This window comes from Macaca mulatta, chromosome 10 (genome assembly GCF_049350105.2).
Source record: "Macaca mulatta isolate MMU2019108-1 chromosome 10, T2T-MMU8v2.0, whole genome shotgun sequence".
NCBI lineage: Eukaryota > Metazoa > Chordata > Mammalia > Primates > Cercopithecidae > Macaca > Macaca mulatta.
Window position 1 is genome coordinate 30,059,331 of NC_133415.1, and position 16,707 is coordinate 30,076,037.

Sequence of the window (16,707 nt, forward strand, 5' to 3'; positions counted from 1 at the left end):
TCTGGGGCAGCATAGCAACGAAATCACTGTTGACCTCCAGGAAGATGCTACTGTGCAGGGACAGGTGTGGCTTGCGTGGGTCCAGACCAGGTCCCAGCCCTTCTCTAGTTCACCTGGCCCTATGGACACTCAGGGACTGGTTCCTTGTCCCTCCCCTCTACCCGATGCCCACCATGTAGCCCTGGGGGGACCCACCCTGCTGCCTGTGTGTCTGGTCCTTAGCCAGCTTTCTGGGACCCAGTGTGGGTGACCCAGCCCTGCTTTCCCTGAAGTTCTAGAGATTTGCTGACCCAGGGGCAAAGAATTCAGGGAGCGCACTTAACAAGGAAAAGAAGGGTCTGTGAGAGGGAGTGACAGTTCCAAGGTCACTGGGGAAGGAAGAAAGAAGAGCAAGATCAGAGAAATCTTAGACCCTTAATGATGAGCTCTTTCTAGTGGCCTGGAAGCATCCTGGGCTTGGGGAGGGTACATCGGATAATCTTAAGTCAAATTTTGGAGGTCCTGATGCAAACAGCTTCCCGTCATCAGTTCTTCCAGCTGCCTGTAGGGAGTGCTGCTCTACCTTTCAACCTGACAAAATTTTTAATACAATGTTTTAGGTTTAGGAATCCCCCCATAAAAACGATCTATCTAAGTTAATGTTCTATTAACTCAACTTATAAGTTGTAGATATATTAATACAATGGTATTTCTCAGTGCTTTTTTGAGCGGAGTATCATTTTCTGTTTTTGTTTTTGTTTTTGTTTTTGTTTTTTCCATGAGTTGTGGCCATAAACACAAGCCATGAGCATTGATACAGGAAGCCTCTGCTTTTCCTATTCAATACATCCCACACCTGACATAGTTACCTTATGTAAGTGTCCTACAGTGAATTTTGAAAAACATGGGTTGAAGCAATAGGCAGAGAAATGTCACCTGTGGTAAGATTTTACCCAAGAGTCACACAGGGTATTACTCATGGAGCAAATAGATGATGTTCACATGCAGGTGACCCTGCACAGGTGTGACTGAGTCATTCCGGGTCAGACATGAGCTGAGCACATTTCCTTCCCATTGACAAAGGTGGCTTCTGTCCTGCTCACCCCTGTGAGAAGCTCCCTCTCTACTCCTGGCTCTTCATGCCGGGAAGATGGTCTTCATGTTGGGAATGCGGAGCTCGGGCTGTCACGGGAGAATGAGGAGACCTTATTTGTGGGCTTTGAACTTCTTGGAATCACAGGTTTTTGTTTTTCTCTGAAAGCACAATTATCAGGGAGCAGAATTTCAGAGTAAGGGCCCCTTACCTGCCCCAGGTTGTACTGAAAGGACTTTTCTAGTGCACATCACCGAGGAGGTCTCCAGGAGCCTGAGACTGGCTGAGTCAGTCCTCACTGAGGCCCAAGCAGCAGGGGAATGTGTGATGATTTCCTCTTGTATTGTGGTTTATTCAAAGATTGAGTTTTCTTTGAAATCCCAAAATCCTGTCACTTGAAATTCGGAGCCTTGCAGAGACGTGTTCACTGCTTCAAGTGGTGGAAAATTCTCCAGTTGGATGAGTTCTTGCAATTGTCTGCACTTTCAAAAGTCTCTAATTTAGAGTTCAGGCATGTTTGTAGAGCAGAAGTTCCAATAAAGTAGGTGTAGAAGAGTGTGTTAGATGAGCAAGAGAGATGGTGAGAGAGACCATGGAAGCTTCCCAATCCCCTTCACCTCTAACACACGTGGTCCACATCTCCCAGGAACTTACAGCATGGACAGCAGAGACTGAGGGCTGGAAATTCTGTGTTTAGAGCTACAGGTTTCTTCATCTCCCTATTCCACTAGAAGATCTAATCACCTTATGCACATCAGAGATAAGGTGTCCTCAGCTACCATCTCTCCCTCTATGTGACTCAGTGTTCAACAGCTATGAATGACCATTTTCTTAAGAAGCAAATTCGCATGTAAACTTAGCAGTGGACACGGTCCTCCCAAGCACAGAGATCAGAGTCAGCAGCACAGAATCTGCCCTGTGGGCACAGTGTGCATGGCTCCAATGCACACCAAGCATAGCCCTACTGTGTGGGAACAGTCCTGCTGCCCACAGTGAATACTGTCATCTTGGGAGCTACTTTTTACAAAACTCTTCACAAGTCTTGTCTAAGAATCCTGGTTTAGAAATGCTGGCTGGAGACAACTGACACTCAAATATGAGCATGAGAAATTTGAGTATTCTTCCTGGCAACAAATTAGCAGATTCAATAGACATTCCTGCAACACTGGAAATGTGTGACCTTGGACCAGACAGGAGATCATTGTTAATGAGAAAGAGAGAGAGAGAGAGAAAGTTGAGTTGTAGCATATAGAGCAGAGAAAATGGTGCTTAGTACAAAATTCTTTCCATTTTTAACAGTTGCATAATTCAAAATTAAACTAGCATTACTTTGCTTCTTGTGTATGCAGTATTTTTATTATGGTAAAATAAACATAACAAAACGTTTCGTCCTTTTCATCATTTTTAAGTGTGTAATTAAGTGGCAGTAAGTACAGTAAAAATGTTGTGCTGTCATCACCACTATCCAACCCCAGAGCTTTTTCATCAGTGCACTCAGAACGTCTGTATCTACTAGACAGCTACTTTAGAAACTTTGGAAATTGTAGACAAAATGATGAGTGTGTGATAAAAAGAAAATACCAAGGATGAACTAAAGACCATGTTTGCACGTCAACTCCAGCTTCTGTGAAATCTCAGTACAGTAGGGGGTGGGAAGTTTCTACCCAAGGAGCAGAGGAATTTCAACAGGACTGTGCCCTCTGAAACAGCTCTCTCCTCTTCTGCAGTACGTGTGATTACTTCTGGTGTTTCAGTTCACCGGACTGATCTCTACAATAGTTGAAGGATCCTGGAAGATGAATTTGGATTTGTACAGATCCAGACAGGCAATAGTGGCATTTACAGTATCTGTGCCAGATGGGGATCTCCTGGAACAGAATGCTATGGCTGCAGGTGCACAGTTACATCATTGAAGCAGATACTGAGGTCTTGTCTATTCCCCTCAGAGACTAGGATCAGAATCAGTGCACATTCATGTGGGATGGACAACAGTATACATTCACACTTTTTCTGCCGGGCATCATTAGCTCTCCCTTCCCTATCATTATATCATTATGGGAGTTCAGACCATCTGGACATCATAGTTCAATCACATGTACATGATGGGTGCGGCCTATTGGAAGCTTTTGTGAGATCCATGTACTTTTGAGAGTGGGAAATAAACTAAGATGTTTCCTCTTTCATACTAGCTGAAATTGAGAGTTTAGTTGTCTGGAGCAGCTGAGACTCTCCTACAACATAAACAACATGTTATTATAGCCTTCAATTCCTCCCAGGAAGAAAGAGACACAAGGTCTCTAAAGGTCTAGGAGTAGTATATTTTACACTTGGGGATGTGACTCCGACCCATATATCAGGAGCCATAAATATCACCCAGGCCCAGAGTAATGAGGCTCTGCAGCAGGTGCAGGCAGGGTTGTGAGTGTCCTGCTGTTGGGGCCAGAGAATCCAGCTGACTCTACCGTGGGAACTGAAACCTCCTGCACATGGCAAACCCCATTGGAGAATCCCAATGTAGACTCCTGGGGTTTTGGAAGAAGGCCATGTCATGTGCAGTAGAGTATTACTTCCCTTTGGAAAAACAGCTCCTTTTATCTTACTGGGCCCTGGGAGAGACAGGATAACACTGGACATCAAGCGACCATGTTGCCAGAACTGCCAGATCCCCCCAGCTGTGAGCTCAGGCAGACCAGCAGTGGTCTCTGGTGAGATGGATGTGACACATCTGGGACAGAGCAGGGTCAGGGCTCCAGGACTCAATCACCTGCATAAACAGCTGGTCTACATACGTGTTCTCATTTCTCTTCCACCAGTGCCTCTCCCTGGCTTCACCGTCTTACGGGTGGAGATGGGGCTGAAGCAGGTTACTCCAAAGCACCGTCAGCTGAAGGGGTAAGACCAGACCAGCACTGTACAATCACAACATGATGTGAGCCTCATGTGAATCCTACTGTCTCGTCACCATATTAGACATAAAAAATAAAAAGGTAAACCAGTTTCAATAATATACTTTATTTAACCCAAAGTATGAAAAATAATATTTACACATGTACACAATCTAAAATTATTTATGAGATATTTTATAGATGTTTTCATAGCTACTGTTATTATTTTATTTTGGGGAGATTCTTTATGTTGAGATTGTATGGTTGATGGAGGCTTGAAGGAGTCGGATTGCCAAGGGTGAGCTGTGCTGCCTTCGTAAGTGCCAACTTTGATAAGCTGAAGAGGGGGTGAAAGAGTGATTGTGCAGGATGTGCAGGGTGGAGGTGGGCAGTATCCATCCTACAGCTGCCCCTGTGGGAGCATCTCTGTTCCCTGCATGGTGTGAGGTTGCTCCCTTTTCTGTGGATTCCTTGCAGGAAGATATGATTCCTCCTCTCCTTCAGGACTCATAGTAGCTGGCATTTCAGGCTCCCTTTTCATTTTATAAGAATAGAAGGAACACTCAGAAATAGTTGAGCATTTGGATGCTCACAGTGGAAATTTAGGAAGTTCGCTGGTGCATTCCAGTGTATAGTGGCCATCTCAGGTCCATGGTGGTTCATTTTGGTGAGAGCTGACCGTCTTAGTTTGGGTTCCCTGGAAGTAGACTCTGAGGTAAAGATTTCCATGCACAGAGAATCTGGAAGGAGTGAGGGAGGCATCACCCGCAGAAGGAGAACCTGACCCACAATAGGATTGCAACTGAGGCCTCAGGATCCACGATGGGAAGTCTGGAGCTGGAAGGCCTTTCAGTGTCAACTTGTATTAAGGCAGGGCCTTGGATTCTTGGCCTTACGCAGTCATCAAACCAAAACACTCAAAATTGAACCTAAATATGAGAAAGGAAGTTTTCTGGAAACAATAGCACTTTCCTGTGAGGGTACAGCTCTGAGCTTCTAGAAGGTCCCAGCAGATGAGTGCGGGTGAGCTCACAAAAGGGTATCGAGGCAGATGCCGCAGTGTCCCCTCATCTGCCTTTGCTGTTCAAAATCCAGGCTGCCATGGAAGCCTGGAACCTCAGGTGTTGAGCTGAGCTGGGCATTTTTGGGGACTGATGTAGGATATTTGGAAGGAATGACCCAATCACCATTGTATGGAAACCTAAGGCCAAGTGATGTTTCTCTGCATCTCTCTCATCTTCCATCCCATTCTTATTTCCCCAAGTCACTCCAGAGGCCCCAAATCACCAGTAAATTCTGATTATAGCAGCACTAAACCCATTCCTGCAGAGTCAACATGTAGGGCTAGACAAAAGGATGGCCTGGAGGTCTCAGATCTAGTAGAACTTGGCCAGACCTGCTCATGGCTTGGTCCACAGTCTTCCTGGTCCTGGAGGAAGAAGATGACACATATGAAAAATGGATTTGTGTCTCACCTCCCCATCTGCCTGTGTCACTGTGGGATTGTTCTCATCCCCGGAAAAACAGTAATAGTCAGCCGTGTCTTTGTTCAGGACCCTGGTGATGGTCAGGGCAATCGTGTCCCTGAGGTGGACCCAGAGAATGGCTCAGGGATTCCCGGAGGTCGCTCACCATCTTTATATATCAGCAGCACAGAGGCCTGGCCTGGCTTCTCCTGGTACCAGTCAGCATAATTATCCCTCAGTACATCTCCAGAGCAGGTGATCCTGGCTGTCTGTCCTGAGGACACTGACACCAAGGGTGGCTGTGTCAGCTCATAGGAGGCCACAGAGCCTGCAGAAGAGGACAGGAGAGAGGGCTTGAGGATAACAAACACGTTTCCAGTGGTATCACCCTGAGGCTGTGCCTAGGCTGTGCTCAGGGTTCAGGGCAGGACCAGCTCAGGAGCCTGCAAGGGCTGAGCCTAGGGCAGGGCTTGGGGGCAGCACCTTTGCAGAGGGTGAGGAGGGAGAGCCGAAGAGGGGTCCAGGCCATGGTAAGACACCCAGAGCTCGAACTCAGGAGCCCAAAGCACATGGGAACTCCCCAGGCTTCACTTATTTCCTCTCAGGCCCGGTGGGGCATTGCATGTTTGGTGTTTATGCAAATTTACTTCTCTGGGACTTCTCATGGTGGGATGTCACTCAACCCAGATCTGGGGGACACAATTCAGCCAAGAACTCTCTACCCTACAGACCCCAAGACTCATGTCTTTTTTACTTGTAAAATGCATTCGTCCCATCCCAATCACCTAAATCCCGATCCAAACTCTAAGACCAAACTCTCATTTGCATATCATCTAACTCAAGTGTGGGTGATTCTACAGGTCTGATTCATCCTGAGGGTTTAAAGGATAACAGCTTTGGGGGGGTTTTACCTCCTCTCTCCTGTTGTCAGCTGAGTGTTCAGGAAAGTCAAATTTCCCACTTTATTTGCTAAGATTAGAAGAGAAGAGCCAGTCAGCATCAGCAACATCTGTGAGGTACATGTCTGAAAACCACAACTGTCTACCCTTGAAATAATGTACATAAGTTAAATACCCATTAATTGAATTTATTAATCAGTAGCCATGGGATATCTTTATCAGTGTTTAGAAAAAAAAACAGAATTGATACAGAACATAGAACAAAAAGTACATTAAGTTAAATTGTACTAAGAGAAGAGTATGCCCTTGTTAAGAAAGACAACTCACAGACATAAACAGTCTAAAGAAAATTCATCTCATATGCAAATTAAAGTAATATTTTCGATGTTAACATTAAGTATCCACATTTTGATATGCAAATAGAGACTCTCTAATGGTTACACAAAGTGCATTATTTTTTCTGTTTGATACGACATTTGGTTTAGGTTCCCTTGTGGAGTGACGGTGATCTTGACTGTAGGAAAGAAGGATGTGCCATGGAATGTTTCCTAACACACACACACACACACACACACGCACATATGTATATGAGAGGATAATTTGCAGCATAAACATATTTCTGCCAAAAAGGTTCTGTTCTTTCTCTGGCAACTTGACTTGGGGTCTTTATCATTTAACATCTCAAGCTCTCTTCCTTATCCCATTGTTAAATTCTGTTCTAGAATTTTCATGGATTATAAAAATATTCAATACATGTAAAACTTAAACTGTTTGTTTATTTGTCATTCTCAGAACTTCCATGTTCTCTTCTGTTTGTGGCTTCAGTCAAATGTTGATATTAGGACCCTTCTCTCTGAGCCTGCCTTGGATATTCCAGCTTTGGTACAAGTTTTCTGGCCCACTTGCCCCTCCCACTCCCTCAGACTTTTGCCTTAGGGGGAGTCTATTCCTGATAAATTAAAACTCTCCCAAAACTCAGAGCAAGCAATGCAGAAAAATGTTATGTGATTTTGACCCAGGGCTGTCTTAAACCCATGATCCAATCAAATAGATGATATGAGGATGTTCTTATCCAATGAAAGACCTCAGCATAATACAGGTGAAATACAGTGACCCTCACAGAGAGATCCCCACCTAGATCATATGCTGGTGGAATTTTCAACCTTCAGATAAACCTACAAACCAGGGAATGTTCAACCACATCCTGTGGCCATCCCTGACCTGACACCTGTTTTAGTATGGCCCAGAGCTGACAGTGGTTTTTATCATGTTAAATGGTTACATTGTAAATGATGCTATAGGTATCTATGGAATATCCCCAAAGTTGATCTTTGGGCAACAAAGACTAAAATAATTCTTTTCAAAATTTATTTTTATTTTTTTAATGTAATAGAGATGAGGGTTCTCTGTGTAGCCCAGACTAATCTCAAATTCCTGGGATCAAGCAATTCACCCGTCTTACCCCTCCAAAGTGCTCAGGATTACAGGCGTGAGCCATAGTGCCTGGCTACAAAGACTAAAATTCTTCTTATCTCGATATTTAAGAAAAAGTTTAACAAATGCAAAAAAGAAAAAGTAATGAACTATTTCTGAAAAGGCCCAATCTTAGGCAGAACAGGAGACTCAAAAATAAAACTGTAAAAAGGTAACATTTTTCAGTTTGATATGTTTGCAAAAATTTACACTTTCAACAATATACTCTGAGTAAGCACTTATGGCTGGCATTGAAAATTGGTAGATCTCTCTGGCGGTAAATCTGACAACAACCGGTGAAAATTACAAGCACACATCTTTCTGATCCGCAATTTCACTTTCAGAAATGGATCATATCGTCATATTCACACAGGAACGCAAAGGAGGCTGCACAGTGATGTTCGCTGCACTGTCGTTTCTAAGATCAAAGTTGTGGCGATAACCATTAGAATGTAGTTGGCTAAAATTCTACCCACGATGGTGATGTATTTAGGGTGAAGACATCCCCAAAAAATCAGTGACTACATCAGTCAGGCAGCTCCTTGTCACTGTCTCTGTATTTGAAGAGCTAGGAAGAGTTGCACATTCAGGGACCACAGCACACAAGCATCAGGAAGCTGTCCCTGTCCTGGATGAGAAACCACGGGGCAGGTTTCCTGTTGGATTTCATGGTGGGAAAGGAGAGGAGCTGAGAGAGAAGAATTTTGAAGGTCATGCTGCAGGAAGCCCCTTGCACTGGGTGAGGAAGCATCTTCAGAGCAGAAAGGGAGCCTGAGAGCCCAGGATAGGTTTTGGTCTCAGTTCCCCATGAACTTGAACCACTGTGGAAAGTGCTTCCACTCCTATATGAGCAGCAGTAATAATCAGCCTCGTCCTCAGCCTGGAGCCCAGAGATGGTCAGGGAGGCCGTGTTGCCAGACTTGGAGCCAGAGAAGCGATCAGAGACCCCTGAGGGCCGCTTACTGACATCATAAATCAGAAGTCTGGGGGCTGTGCCTGGGTGCTGCTGGTACCAGGAGACGTCATTATAACCACCAACGTCATTGCTGGTTCCAGTGCAGGAGATGGTGACCGACTGTCCAAGAGACTTGGACACTGAGGGAGGCTGAGTCAGGGCAGACTGAGCCCAGGATCCTGGAAAGAGGAAGAAACACACTCCAGTGAGTCAGTGCTGGGCCCAGGTGAGGCTGAGGAGCAAGAGACCAAGTATCAGCCCAGAGGACCCAGAAGCCCCTTCCTTGGAGGTGTCACCTGTGCCCTGAGTGAGGAGGGTGAGGAGGAGCAGAGTCCAGGCCATGGTGGAGACGTCCCGAGAGCGCTGCCTCCTGAGACCCCAGCACTGGACCTGCCCCCAGCCCTGTCTTATCTCCTCTGCCTCAGAGGAGGGCGGGGCCTCCATGCAAATCTGCACCCTGAGCTCCTCCCCCCACCCCACCCTCACCTGGGCCTGGGCTCAGAGGCTTCTGCTTCCCTAGACAGCGGGGCTCAGCTGAGGAGACTAAAGTCCTTGTTTGTCTTTTCTGGTGGCAGGAACTTAATTTTTTTGTACCTGATTTCCTCAGGAGTGAAAGATCTGCCGAAATCCCTTACCTGAGCGAGCTCCTGGCCCTCAGGGTCTCTGCTGTGAGGTGCCTGTGTCTCTGTGACCCTCCAGGCCTTGGCCCACCCTGCAGTGCCCTCTGCTTGGCACCCACCTCCAGGCTGTTTCTACTGTCAGGAAATGGGGGTACCCACCTGGTGGACCCCTCTGCTGGGTATCGTTGGTCCCTGGTCTCCCCAGGTGCAGCCTCGTCCCATCCCCACCCCCACGCTTTGTGCTGAAGCATCTGCAGCATCGAATCCCTGGAGCACATCAGCCGCCCCAGGCAGTGCACCGACATCCACACGGGCACATGTGGGAGGGACCCTGTGGAGGGAACAGGAGCACTGACCAGGTGCACAGTCCTGAGCCTGATTCCACTGCTCCCAGTGCTGCCCTTCCCACTCATCAGCAGACGACGTGTCCTTCCCACCATCTGGGTCTCAGCCTGAGAAATGGGGACCACAGAGCCCACACTGCACACAGGTGATCCATGGGAATATGACGAAGCAGGAAAAAGGGAAAGTCTGTTAACAGGCTTTTCTGTGTGCACCAGCGTGATATTTATTGTGAATGTTTGCTTTATTGAACTGTAATTTATGTGTTAAATCACAGAGATGCGTGTTTCCTGCTTTCTTTCTTTTCCCGTCAGACCACTTCCTCAGCACAACTTAAAGCTGACCTCTCTAAGCCTTGCGACAATGAAGACACACAGACATTCAATAAATATGTTTTTTTGTTTTTTTCTTAAAAAGATTTTTGTATCTTTTCTTCTTTCCCCATTGCTTATGACAAAATTATTTTAATGTTTCATATTAAATATTAATGGATTCAGGTTCCATTTAAATATTATAACATACACTATCCTGTCTTCCCACGTAGATTCATGTCTGGAACCAGGACAGGTGGGTGGAACAGCTATTTGAGCACCAGGAAAGGAAATGGTACGATGCAGTTTGGGATGGCCCCGGCAGATGGCATACAACAGAGTCAGTGTCACACTCCTGGATTTCCTCAGTGTTCCCTGGCTGGTTTCCTGACAGCCTGAAACTTGAAAGGGGCACAAACCTGAAAGCAAAAAGAAGACCAGAGAGCCCTCTTGTTATGGACTGTAGATAGGAAAGGATATTATTTGAATCAAAGTGAAGGCTTAGTCCCCTGCACAAGCAGGTGGTTCACCCCTGGGTTCTCCTCTCTCTTACACCAGCGCCCCTCCCTGGGTTCACACCGATGTCCTATGGATGGAGATGGGGCTTCCTGCACCAGGTCACTCCACAGCCCCTGTAACCTGAAGGGGTGCAGACCAGCACTGTTCATTCACAATACGTTGTGAGCCTCATGGAAATCCCAATGTCTCGTCATCGCATTAGAAATACAAAGAGAAGAGAATGAGTTAAATAATATACTTTATTTGCTTAACATAACAAAAATAGTATCACCTTCATATGTAATTAAGTACAATTATTTGAGACATCTTATATATACTTTGCATGGCTACTGTTATTATGTTTTGAAGAATCTGTGGAGATTGTGTGGCTGATGGAGATGTGAATGGGTTTCCTGTTGACAAGCGTGGGCTGCTGTGGTTTTTTAACTGTCAACTTTGATAGGCTGAAGGAGGGGTGGAAAGAATGATTTTTTACCCAGGGTGTGGAGGGTGGAGGTGAGCAGTGTCCATCCTGCAGCTCACCCTGTGGGTACATCTGTGGTCCCTGCATGGGGTGAGGCTGCTCCTCCTGCCCTGGGTTTCCCTGCAGGGGGATCTGACTCCAACTCTCCCTCCGAACCCAGAGCACCTGGTGACTCAGGCTCCCTTTGCATTCCATACAAGTGCAAGAAACACTCAGATCTCATTGGGCATCTGGATACTCACAATGCTAATTTAGGAATAAATGGGTGCTTTCCAGTGTACAGTGGCCTCCTGAGGTCCCACATGGCCCATGTAGGGGATGGCTGGTGATATTAATTTGGGTTCCCTGGAAACAGACTCTGACATGAAGAATTGTATGCACAGAGGATGTGAAAGGAGGTAAGGGAAGGAACACCGGGCAGGAGACCCCGACCCTCATTGAGTCCTCAGTCTTTCCCACAGGGAGCTGTGGAGCTAGGAGGAATTTCAGGTCCTCCTATATTGAGGCAGAGGGTTGGCCTCAGGCACTCATGAAACCTAACCTCGCTGAGGAAGGGCATAAACCTGGAGGAGGCAGTTTTCTGTGCTGAGCAGCACTTCCCAGTGAAGAAGGCACAGCTCTCAGCTGCCACAAGCTCCCAACAGTGCTGGGTGGGTGAGATCAGAGGAAGGAATCCGAGCAGATCCCACAGTGTCCACTCCGCTGGTTTTTCTGTAGAGAATGACATGAGCCTGAGCTCATGTCTGGGGACTGATCCAGGATATTCAGGCCAAGGACTGGCTTGTCATGACCTGTGGAAATCCAGAGACCAGCTGAGGGATGTCTACCTCAGTCTCATGATTCAACCAGACCCCATTTCCCTAAGTCACAGCTGAGTCCCACACCCCAGTACATTGCGGTCAGCTGCGTCCTAAATCCACTCTTGACGCCCCCTCTGCAGAGTCTGCCTGGAGGGCTGGAGGAACTCAGATCCAGTGGTCTCAGAGCCAGGTGAACTGGGGCAGACCTGCTCATGAATTTGTCCACAGTCTTCCTGGTTTGAGGAAATGTCCCATCCTGGTCATTTCATCTGAATGATGGATTGTGTCATTAGGACACTTGTCACCTACTTTAGTGAGAATAGTTGAGTCATTTAAGGAACCACTCATCCATGTGGACTCATCAGGACGTCTGGTCTCATTTCACCCATGGTGTTGATACTTCTAGTCTGTCCCCATCCCCACAGTACACCAGCCATTGCCATCCTCAGCTCTGCCATTGTTTATTTATTTTTCCATCAATATTTTATGTAAAATGGTATAAAGCACCAGGGTTCTCTATCTAGTGTGGTTTTCTGGTGACTTTTACAAGTTTACATGAAATATTGATGGGAAATCCAACTTTAAGCCCCATGGTCTCTGTGAGAATCCCAGGGACACAGTCTTTGCACAGGGTGTGGGCTCCATAGGGTGGTAATCCCTGATCCCTGCAATGACATATATCCTGTCAATGAGCCAAAGACCACCTGGTGGCCAGAGCTGTGGCCTGAGACTAGTGAGAATCCCTTTCCCTGTGGAAACCATCTCCTCAAGGAGGCTGGGGATGTCCCATCCAGGAACCAGGGTCCTGAATGCCCCACCCCACCTACCTGAGACTCCCCTGAGCACAGGATCCGCCCCTGAATCAGAGTATGCCTGGAACTGGAAGGAAAGGCAGAGGGAGAAGGGACAGGGGAGCCTGTGGAAGTGCCCAGGACTGAGGGCTCAGCTCCTCAGAATGTTGCTGAACAGAGAGGCACAAGACCCTGAGAGGGGCAGGAGGCTCAGGCAGCAATACTAGGTGAAGGGCTCAGGCCCTGGAAACCCTTTTTCCTCACACTATGCCCTCCTCCTAGAGCACGTCGACCTCGGGGCGTCTCCCAGGGAATCCTAGCCCTGTGGGAGCTGCCCAGGCTGACACCAGGGCCCAGGCACCTTCAGCTGCATTTCCTAGGTGAGGCCCTCACTGTTCCCCGTCTCCTGTCATTTGGGAGATGCCGCGTGAATGCAGCATTCAGGACGGGTTTACTGCAGCCCGAGGGGATAGGATGCACTTTACTGGGGTCCAGACCCAGGACTCATCCTCAAATACCTCTTGAATCTTCAGGACTGGCCTCCCTCTTAGGCTCCTCCTGGGCAGCCCCAGACTAACTTCTGGTTGCAGCTCTGCTGCCCCCTGCTGGTGAGGAAGATGGAACCCAGGAGCTTCCCTCCTCCAGGGGACCACAAAACACCTGACACCTGGGAGACTGAAAAGTATGGAGTCCAGCGTCAGTCTGTGCCATATGTGAACCCTTCTGGCTCAGCACAGAGAGGTGGCATATATGGTTGCAGGGAGGTGGGGCAGGTGCATTTCTGGTAACTGAGTCTCAGGTTGAAATGCTCTTCTCTGTACCATGGTTTTTGATCACAGAATGGAGAGTGCAGGAAAACCTTAGTCTAGTGAAATGCGGTTCTCCCCACATGTACTCCTGCTTCCCATGTATACTGAACACAAGGTTGATTTTCCCACCCCAATAAGAACAGCTGCACTGTAACTGGAGCACCTGATGTTTCTGTCACTAAACCTCAGTTGTGTACTTCAACCATCATCACCATCATTGTCATGGTATTTTTTCTATTAATCATAAGATTAAGAAGATTAAGGTAGAAAATTGTGACCATAAGTAGGTGGGAGCTTTCTGTGTTCAGTCCACAAACAAGGAACTCTATAGCATTCCCTACAACTGTGGTTTAATCAGCATGGTTTGATTTTTCCTTATAAACTTAAATATTTATCAAAAGTTAACATTTCAGTGATTAAAATTGATAGTTTTCTTTTTTTTTTTTTTTTTTTTTTTTTTTTGAGACGGAGTCTCACGCTGTTGCCCAGGCTGGAGTGCAGTGGCGCGATCTCAGCTCACTGCAAGCTCCGCCTCCTGGGTTCCCGCCATTCTCCTGCCTCAGCCTCCTGAGTAGCTGGGACTACAGGCGCCCGCCACCGCGCCCGGCTAATTTTTGTATTTTTAGTAGAGACGGGGTTTCACTGTGGTCTCAATCTCCTGACCTTGTGATCCGCCCGCCTCGGCCTCCCAAAGTGCTGGGATTACAGGCTTGAGCCACCGCGCCCGGCCGATAGTTTTCTTCCATGAGATTTTGATCATTTTTACATGTTTGATGTGAAACTGTGCTTCTTATTGCTAGAAGGCCTTTTCTTCCCTGTAGGAATAATCAAAATGACTTTTAATCAACATTAGGCCCCTGTTGGATCACAGGCCCCAAGTGGATTCCTAGGCCCCAGGTGCACATCAGGCGCAGGTGTACAAGCAGGCCCTGGGTGGGCTTACCTGTGTACAGGTAAGGAGCTGACCTGGGGGGAGGGTGAGCAGTAAGCAGCCCAGGGCTTTCTGAGTAGATCTTATGGAAGGAAAGAGACGAGGATATGGAACCTTAAAGAAGTGAGTTCACTTCCTTGGTGACAGACCCCATTGGAACTTAGAACTCTGGTAACCAGGCACCCACATCCTAGGGACAGCCCCGCAGCCAGCTCCCTTGGTGGGAGATGCTCAGGACAGCAAGACGTTCACATGCTGCATCCCCACATCTCGAGGTTCGTGCTTCAGGAGGGCCCAGAGCGAGAGCCTTTCCCACGATGCAGACGCAGGCTCATTCCTCACCCCAGGCACCTCTGACCGAAGGTGCTGTGAGTAGGAATGTGTTACAGTTGACTGCTCAGCTAGAAGGCATTTAAGGTCATCCTAAATTAAAGCATGACTTTGGGATGAAGGCATCAGGCAGTCATTGCTCTTGAACCATATTCTGAAGGAGGGACATCTTTGCATGAGGCTGTTCTTTGCACTCAATGGCATTTTTCGGAGGGGAAGAGCTGTATGAAGCCAGGGATGCCAAGGCATGCCACAGTGCTCACTAGGAAACTTTCCTGTTTAGAATGTGAGATGCATGGAGCTGGGGCTTGAGGGTCTCAGTTAAACATGGGCAGTTCAGACCAATAATCCAGGGCATTTGGCCCACAGGGTCCAGGCATTGTGTTAGATCCAGTCACCACACAAGAGGAACTCCAGGGACTGTGGCCACCCAATGACTGTGTGTCTCCCCTTATTGTCCTTTCACTTAGATCATCTTCAGCTAAGACACCCTCAGTCCAAACAACAGCAGAACAGAGTGGTCCTTAGAGCCTCAAATCCTATACTGACCCAACTTCTGCAGAGCCTGCCTAGAGGGTTGCAGGGAAGGGCAGCCTGGAGGTCTCAGATCCAGGTGAACTGGGTCAGTTCGGCTTATGACTTTGTTCACAATCCTGCTGGGGCTGGAGAGAGAGGGTGACACAGATAGTGAAGGGGTTTCTGTCTCACTTCCCCATCTGTCTGTGTCACTGTGAGATGGGTACCGCTGCTGTCCCAGGAGTTACAGTAATAGTCAGCCTCATCTTCCACCTGAGCCGCAGTGATGGTCAAGGAACCTGTGTTTCCTGACCAGGAGCCAGAGAATCGCTCTGGGATCCCTGAGGGCCGGTAGTTGTTACCATAGACGACCAGCACAGGGACCTGGCCTGGCTTCTGCTGGTACCAGCTTGCATAATAGGTTTTGAGGCTGTCTCCTTGGCAGGTCATGCTGACTGTATGTCCCAAGGCCACAGACAATGCAGGCTCCTGAGTCAGACCGGAGGAAACCACGGAACCTGCAAGAGAGGACAGGAGGGGAGTCTGAGGATGAGGCTCTCATTTCCAGAGCCCCACACCCTCCATCACTTTCTGTGCTGAGCTAAAGCTCAGGGCTGGGCCGATCCCTGGTTCTGTGGGGGCTGAGCACTGGGAGGCAGCACCTGTGCAGAGAGTGAGGAGGATGAGCAGGGGAGGGGTCCAGGCCATGGTGGAGATGACCCAGAGTTCTGCTTCTTAGCCCACAGCTGGGGAGGAACCTCCAGGCCTCTCTTATCATAGGAAGGGGAATCTCTTCATGCAAATTTACTTCCTTTATTCTTATGTCATTATTAAGTGGCTCTAGTGAGCAGTGGATGCAAATCTGCTCTGCATTCCCTAAAACATTTGTCCTAGTTCTGTCTGGGCCCTGAGCCTGATGGCCTTCTCTGAGTAATTTCTCAAGATCAGAAGAAGGGTCAAGTATGTGTTAAGATTTACCCAATACAAGGGGCCTTAAAGGAAACAACAGTACTGCCCTTTGCATTTGAGCATTTCCAGGGGCTTGGACTCATTAGGAGCCTCAGACTAAACCTCACAGTGTCCCCTGGTGCCCACAGTGTGAATGTCATTTTCTGTACGTCACTAGATCACTCAGAAGGGCTGCCTATGAGCTCATAATTCATGCCAGATTCATTGGTGAGAGTTTTACAAGTGTTACCTCAAGAAGACTTTTATAATATGGAATAGGATGTTGGGGAGCCTTATGCTCCAAACCTATCTTTATTAGTAAATCGATATTAGGAGGTTAAATATTTTTCCCAAGTCCTCCAGACAGTAGTGAGTGGAGTCAAGATTCCACCCAGGAGATGCACCTCAGAGCGCGACCTTCCAGGCCCTCCCTGCCCCGCCTCCTGCACCCTGCTCCATCTCCTCCTTTTCCCACATCCAAGGTCTTTGAGGTCCCTCTTGTTTTTACTTGCTAAACTTCCCACAAGAAGATACAAAAGAGCTAGAGATCTAAATGGCAGAAAGATATTTTCTCACA

The 16,707-nt window shown here is 47.6% G+C and overlaps 1 protein-coding gene and 1 long non-coding RNA gene across 3 annotated transcripts in view; both read right to left on the reverse strand.

The window, feature by feature from the left end:
* LOC106996055 (immunoglobulin lambda-1 light chain-like) overlaps window positions 1–16,707 on the reverse strand; it is an 801,838-nt gene that overhangs the window by 332,945 nt on the left and 452,186 nt on the right. The gene's annotated exons all lie outside the window — the stretch shown is intronic.
* LOC144331919 (uncharacterized) lies at window positions 4,066–8,383 on the reverse strand. Of its 2 annotated transcripts, XR_013399517.1 has the most exons (3): window positions 6,335–8,383; window positions 5,590–5,751; window positions 4,066–5,386 (listed from the first exon to the last, which is right to left on the reverse strand). It is a non-coding gene; the product is annotated as an uncharacterized LOC144331919 (long non-coding RNA). The 2 variants fall into 2 exon arrangements; XR_013399516.1 differs by lacking the exon at window positions 6,335–8,383 and having other exon boundaries at window positions 5,590–6,325.